A 7624-nucleotide genomic window follows, 5' to 3' on the forward strand; every position below is an offset into this window, starting at 1 on the left:
TAGTCCAGGATGAGATTTAGCGAAGGGCTTTCCTGCTGTTTGTTTGTATGTTTATTTGCCTGTCATGTCATTTCTAAACACAGCCGTCTCCTGATTGACTCTTGGCCCTCACCAGCGCACACACACACCACACACAGTCAACATGATGAAGGAGGCACATGAGAATTGTTAAAGTATACAGCTTTGAAACAAGCAAGCAATATAAGAATTTCTGGCTTGCATACGTTCAGAAAACTGTAACTACGGTAATAATAATTGTATTAGGGCAAATTAAGTTGTTTCCCAGTGTTCTTGCCCCTTGTAAACACCCCCTGCATCAGTAGCTAAGGTCAGACATAAATATCCAGAGTGTGATTTAAGAGGGTTTACTAAAGAAAATGAAAAGGTTGAGCCTTTGCTCTAGTCCCACCATGTTTTTGAAGCAGCCTGACTGAATACATTAACCAGAACTAGTATCCTATGTTTTAAAGTGAAATTTTAAGTCAGGGTCATGCTAAAGTTCTGTTGCCTTAGCCTTACAAAGCCAACAAAGACGACTTTTGGAAACAAATTATCTTTTAACCTTTATTAACAGTGAAGGAACATCATTTTAGACACTCAAATGTCCAAACAAAGACAAAGTTTAAGATAAGACCTTTGGGTGACATTTAGCAGTTGTCCAGTACATATTATAAACCAACTCTATCACTTACCGTTTAATCCCACTTGAACCCACCACAACAGCTGCCAAGTGAAATTAAGGCCTTGCACCATCACACATTGGCATGTAGACCAGCACTGCTTGCGATCAGACCTCCAACCTAAATCACAGCTGCTGCCGTCACGTCACACTAATCACACACGTCACACATGACCCTCTGCTGTTTGTTAAATTGCTGTGCAGCACAGACTTAATCCCTCCTGTTCATCTGAAAGTTTTTTATATTACTATGTTTTAAAACGGACCCATTTTTACTCTGCTCAGGTTTCTATTGGGGTTATTGAGGTCCAGGTGAAGGCAACAATAATGGCTTTGATAAAGCAATGTCATGAAATTGATTAAGCTTAATCACTTTTAAATTGTGGATTTGTGGAAATTGCCTGTTTGTCTATTTCAGTCTAGTAAACGTACTTCCTTGGCAAGCAGCAATTTTGCTCCCTCTTCAGACAGCAGACTGCTGGAAAGTAATCAACAGACTGTTCAGTAAGGATGCATTCATGAACAGCTCATCCAAAGGGGGTTTATAAATCCTGTTATCACAACTGCAACCTCAAAGTGATTTCCCTTCCCACGCTTAAGCGGAGCCATGACACAGCTGGACACAGAACCACGATTAAGCACAAGATCAGAAAATTGAAAAGCAAAGAAAGAGAGAACAATGATAGCTTCAAAGAGACATTGAGGAATAGTCTGCACTGTATACCCTTCCTCAGTCGCAGGAGAGAGGAATCTAACCAAGTCCAGAAGTTCTGAAGGTCAATTAAGTTCAATGCACTGGTACAGTTAAAGAATACGTACAATCACTGAAGGCGAGTCTCACAGAGGAGGGCCAGGCTATGTTTTGGATTAAGTTTTTTTTTTTTTTTTTTTTTTTTACAGCGGTTCTGCTTTTAAACAATAGTGAAAAATTGTCTATTTGGATCAGTTGGAGTTTAAATCTAACATAAAACTCTTGATTCTGTACCTTCTACCCTGCTCACATGTGCCTTCAATTGGGAAGCTCTTTCATATACTGTGAGAGAATAGATTGAAAAAAAAACATATAGAAAATATACTGTCTGTCAATCTGAAATTTAACATGTTGTTAAAAGGAAGAAACCGGATCACTGCTCCTAATCTTGAAGCCTGTTCCTGCTGCTCCTTCTCCTCTCTCTTCTCCTCAGCTTTCTTTGATTTCAAATCTACGTAATTCTTTTGTTTGCAAGACAAAAACAGCTTTCTTCCTAATCGAGCAAAGCAGCAGCACAATGCACAAAGCCTGGCAATGCTTTCCCATGGCACAGAGAAAGAGGAAGAGAGCCATTTACCCGACGATTCATTCACCCCATTTCCATTTCTGTGAAACACTTATCCTAGTGGTTTGGGGTATATTGTCACTTTATACACTTCAGAAAACATGAACATGTTCACTCCTGTGACATGAAGGAGACAGTCTATGAACAAAATGTAGTTGTTTGCATGTATGGATCAAACCATGTCGCAAAGTTTCAATTATTTCTACAGGTTTCCATTCAAGTTTGAAAAAAAAAAGATCCTTGTATAGTCTGATTTAAAAAAAAAGAGATATCTTTGAGAGTTGTAAAACCTGATTAATATACTATATGTATCTATATATATACATATATAAAGGATTCTATACAGTTCATTTGCAACATTGCAATGCTGCTAGTAGCTGGCTCAAATGCTGCGGCTGAGTTCTGTAGGGAAGTTTCTCAGAGTCTGACAGAGCTACCACTGTAATCATCAAACACACACATGGTTGCAATTAGACCACATGGCTTTAAGTAACACAAGCAGAGGGAGAGAAAGGAAAGAGGAGAGACAGTGGAGGCTAAATAAATAGGCTCAAGTTAAGACACGGATCTCAGCAGAGCGAGGTGGTAGGTAAGTCAGAGGGGGAAAAAAGAGGAAAAGAAATAAGGGATAATAGAGTTAGGTTTGATTAAAATGACTCAATGACAAAAATAAATGCAAGGAAAATGCTGCATGTCTGATAGGACAGCACTTGATGTATTTTGTCCCAAACTTAAAAAAATAAATTTAAATTTGACCTCCGCTATTTAGTTGTCACATAACATGAGAGGTGGTTTTCAAGAAAGGTATTTCCTCCAGTCTCATCCTAAAAACATTTTGGATATTGTATTAAATGTCATTGTGATTGTTTGACAGATCGTCATCGTCTTCGCAGTGCTTCTGTTTGGACCTCCTTCTGAGCAGGGACACCATTACAATCTTCTCCACTATTGTCCGTTTGTAGTTGTCTGATGTCAGCGAAGAAATTAACTCAGCACTGCCCCTAGTGGGCAACACATATTTGAATATATGAACAGTGTTGGTTGTAATGCACAAACCTGTTTTATGTAAGCTAAACTTAGACTTCATTGTTTCATGAAGATCACAATGGGAAATACATACTTTTTTATAAAGTATGCTAACACTGTTGAGGGAATTAAAGTACTGTTAAAGTACTGTTAAAGCTCATACTACCTTGATGTCACTCAGGTATTGTGGATTTTAGTGTTTTACTAGAGCATTGATACTATCCTTTTTTTCCCAACCATTTTTGTGGGATGAGCACAATGTAGTGTACTGTACATCTAATAATTTCATCATTTAATCCACTCATTGTTGCACACATAATGAGCAACAATAATGACAAAAATCCACCAACTGCATGATGTAATATTTTGAGTTACTTTTCTTTTTTCTTTTTTTTTTACATTTTTCTTATACCAATGTACAGAATTGTTATCTGCCATACTTATTAGTATTTTGATTTTCTTGATTAATCATGACTGACACATGGTCCGTTTGAGTCCTGAAGTCTGGTGCACAGGCAAAAAGATTTTTCCCACCATTTGGCCATTGGACATTTTACAATTTCTGGGTCAAGCAGGTGTTAACATGAAATGAAACTACATAAGTGGAAATGCAAGAACGAACGGCTTGTGATGATTGATGTTCTACACTCTGTACATTTCTTTTGTAGTAGAGAGTAATCTCAGGTAACGGCAGTGAGGAAAGAGAGAAGGAAGCGATGACGACCAATAAAAACAGCATAATATACTTTCGCTCACACTCCCACATGACCTTTATTTACATTTAACCACAGAACAAAGCCAAAGGAGCAGAGGCTTTTTACGACCAAACTCTTGCCTCAGCATGGGGCCAAGTGCAGGATGAAAACAACCTGCTCACTGTAACAATGCTCTCTTTGTGGTTTTATTGAGTGGAGCAGTATGGGTATTATTCATCTGTACAACTGCCCACTTTGTCACAGATATTTCGTTTCTTGCACTCAGTCATGACTTTTGTGTCGGTGCATGTGTCCAATGTTTCCCTTTGCTTTCACAGTGTATCTGCCCGGTTTACACATGCATGAGAGGCCTGATCTGTCGCTCTGTAATCAGAGTACACGAGGCCAGTGTAACATCATCTGTCAGACAGCGCTGTCTATGTACGCTACATGCTATATTTCCCCCTATCATTTCCTTGTTTATACACTCGTAGTGTTGCAGAAAGCCACTTCTGGCTTGTGTGATTGGAGCTTCACATGCGTTTAGCAGTTAAAATAGGACAAGCTTGTAAACAGAGCTGTACATTGATTTAGTAAATAGTTTAGATGATGTTTTTTATTGCAGGGTTGGAAATAAGGCTGTATCCCCACCAAAAAACCTACATCCTCACCACATTTCCCCATCATGTTCTTTCTGTCTGTTTTTGTATATATTTCTCACTAAGTCATGAAAGTGTTTACCTCGTCACTCTCTCTGTCTTCCTGTTCCCTCTGTAATTTGGAAGCCGCAACCATTTTTTCAGTCCTTTATCTCTTTGCCAGTGTTATCGTTTTAGTCACTCATTACAGATATTCTTTCTCGAGTTTACAGTCTCTCCTTTGGCATCCTATTTCTGACGTCAGTGCGGATGCTGGATGATGGAGAAAAAGTTAAATATTAAAAAAAAAGTTGCACCAGATACGTGGGAACAAGAGAGAAGTTCTGCTTGACTGCCTGTACATCCTTGTCTTTCTTTGCCTACATTCACATTAACTCTTCAATCTCACCTCACCTGACCTTTCTCCTCAGGCATCTCATCGCCCAATGCTTGCTTCCACTCCATACGTCTTTGTCATCCACGCCACAACACCAAATGTGGTAACCTCCACACTAAAAGATTACCCTGCCAGTCCTCTAATTAGTGTGCCAGCTCCACACAATAGAGACTCCATGCTAAACACCAGATGAGTAGATAAATGTGAAGAAAACATCTTGTTCTCCTTACCGTTGTCCTCTCCCTTTCTCTTTGTCTTTTCAAAAACCAAAACATGAGCCTTCCAGCTGGATGTGTTATGTGGCAAAGAAAGTTAATTGGGTCGAAAGTAGCTTAACGACCCAACAGACTAATAGTGTCCATTTGCAGCCAAGTGAACCAAAACCAACAGGCGAATGAACCAACGGGGCCACTGCTGTGACTGCAGCCTGATCAAGTCAACTTGAATCAGAAGTAATGAGAAGAGTTTTCACTGAGCTTGATTCACAGAAATGTACCAGTTAAAGTGAAGTTATGTTTAACCAGCTCTGCTGAAATCAAGACTATGAAAAATTAAACAGTGGATTAGTTTTTGATGAGAATTCATCTATGACACATGGAGTGGGAAATATATTTACCCTAGCCTTTTGATTTTGCTGTGAAACAACTGCTTCATTGGCTAGTAATCAGGGAGATCACCACTCTAAGTGGTTTCTTATTTCTTACTGTGAAACGGTTCCTACTGTAAGAGTACTTTAAAAACTATCCAATTGGTGAGTGACGCAATGTAACACCAAAAAATCTCCAGGACAACCCAAAATGTTAAACTTTATAGCTGTACAGTAATAGGCGATTGACCGAACCCTTTCTTCTCTGGGAAAAATCAATGTTCTTTATTTTAGAAAACAAGTGAATCCTCATAGTGAAATACAGGATTTATTTTGTATATATAAACATCACCAACATTGATTGACGTTCCAAAATGCATCACATAAGTTGCACACCCACAGTGGTGTGGTTTTTATGTATATGTACAACGCAGCCGTGTGGTCGGCAGTAATAAATCGCGACGCTCACTTTAAAAAGGAAGTGCTGGAATTCATTAATAACTGTGTCTGGTTATTATTTGTGATAACTATCATATATGTGCAGCCACAGCTCACTTCTGATAGGGGTCGCTGATTATGTAATACCACAATATCAGCCATAGATATTTATAAAAGTCTTTTTTTGTTTCTATTTATTAGATTTTACATCCAGGTCCCTGGAGACAGGCTGACAACACAATTCACAACCAAAATAGTTATTTTTGGAGAATTTTCATCCTCCTCAGTTGATTTCTCGTTTCCCTGTCTGGGAAGTATGTAACACTAAATGCTATTAATCTTTCTCAGCCTCTGTCCAGCTCTGGGAAAATTGAATTACCCAGAAGCCCCTACAGCCACGCTCATTTCCCTCTATATTTCCCTGTCCCAATGTTATTACTTGTCTATTAGATGATACAATCACAAATTTATGACAGACTTGGATACTGACGAACCCATAACTGAAACATAATCTGTCATAAATCAGCTTGAGAATGTGTAGGCCGCTGTCTAGCAGTCTTGTGAATATGACCACAGTCCATCCCCTCTTCATCAATTTTATTGGCATATGTGTGTTTATCTGTCTGTCTCTCGCCCTCTCTCTCTCTGAGTTTGTGTGTGGCGGCTGGAGGAAATCGGGTGGCATTCTGGTTTCCTTCCCCAGCCCTATAAAAGCTGGGAGACCATTTGTTAACTGTCAGTTGGTCAGGTTCTGTCCTCACTCTAACCTGAAATTAAAACCACGGGACATCTGTACCAGCTCTGTGGAGGTGAACCACACAGCTCTACCTTCACCATCTGCAGGCCGCAGCGTTTTTATGCCATGTGGTGGTCTCTTTGATCTGAGGGGGGTTTCTCAATAGTCAGTCAAAACCTTGTCCACCGACAAATTTACAGTTTGTGATGTTCAAACAAAGACCGAACAATGAAGTGTAGAATGATTCACATCCGACTTTGGTAAAAAAAAAAAAAAAGTAGCCGCGGGGTGTCTCATGGATATTGTGCTCATTTTCAGACACAAGTAGAAACTTCAGGTGTGTTGCTGCAGAAACATAATTGATGACACTTGGTAGCCAGTTAACTGTTTTCATGAGCAGCCGACATGTTCCTCATTGACAGGGAGACCTCAGAACTGTTTGACCACTGGACAGGAAGCACTTACCTCTTCTTTGTCTGGAAAATTCTGTTTTAATCTGGAAAATCACTGCAGCTGTTTTACAGACTTTTTTTAACTCTAATTTATCCAAGACATGATACTTATCATGTTGTAATTAAATAATGAGAACTCCGCTGCTGCCTTAGTCCATCCACATCCTTATTATATATTTTAGGCTTTTCCTTGTAGACTTGAAAACATCGCATAATTAATCACCGTCTTTCATGACTAATTTAAGTCTTTTATGACTGTAGGTGTCACCTGTCTCTGGCTTCTATGAAGTGTTTTTTTTTGTCCTGTTGTTGGATACGACTGACCTCCTAATCCTGGTCCACAGCTGTGCTTTTCTAAACAAGAGTCAAATAAAAACCACATTACGCACATAAATATGCAGATAACACACCAGACCATACACTATCATGGACACTCATGCATCCTTGTCTGGTTAAATAACAACAGTTTACAGCATAGAAAAAAGTATTGCAGTTGCCGTAGTAACAAAACAAGAAAGACATCTACGTTTCTTTATCTTTCTTTTTTTTTATTTTTACTTTTTTGAAATGTTATAGACCAAGTATTCACTTACAAAAAACAAAGAATTAAGTTGTGTGTGTGTATGACATTTTTATTTCTGCTGGATTAAATTTGGAAATT

Source organism: Cynoglossus semilaevis, chromosome 13 (genome assembly GCF_000523025.1).
Source record: "Cynoglossus semilaevis isolate Cse_v1.0 chromosome 13, Cse_v1.0, whole genome shotgun sequence".
Taxonomy (NCBI): domain Eukaryota; kingdom Metazoa; phylum Chordata; class Actinopteri; order Pleuronectiformes; family Cynoglossidae; genus Cynoglossus; species Cynoglossus semilaevis.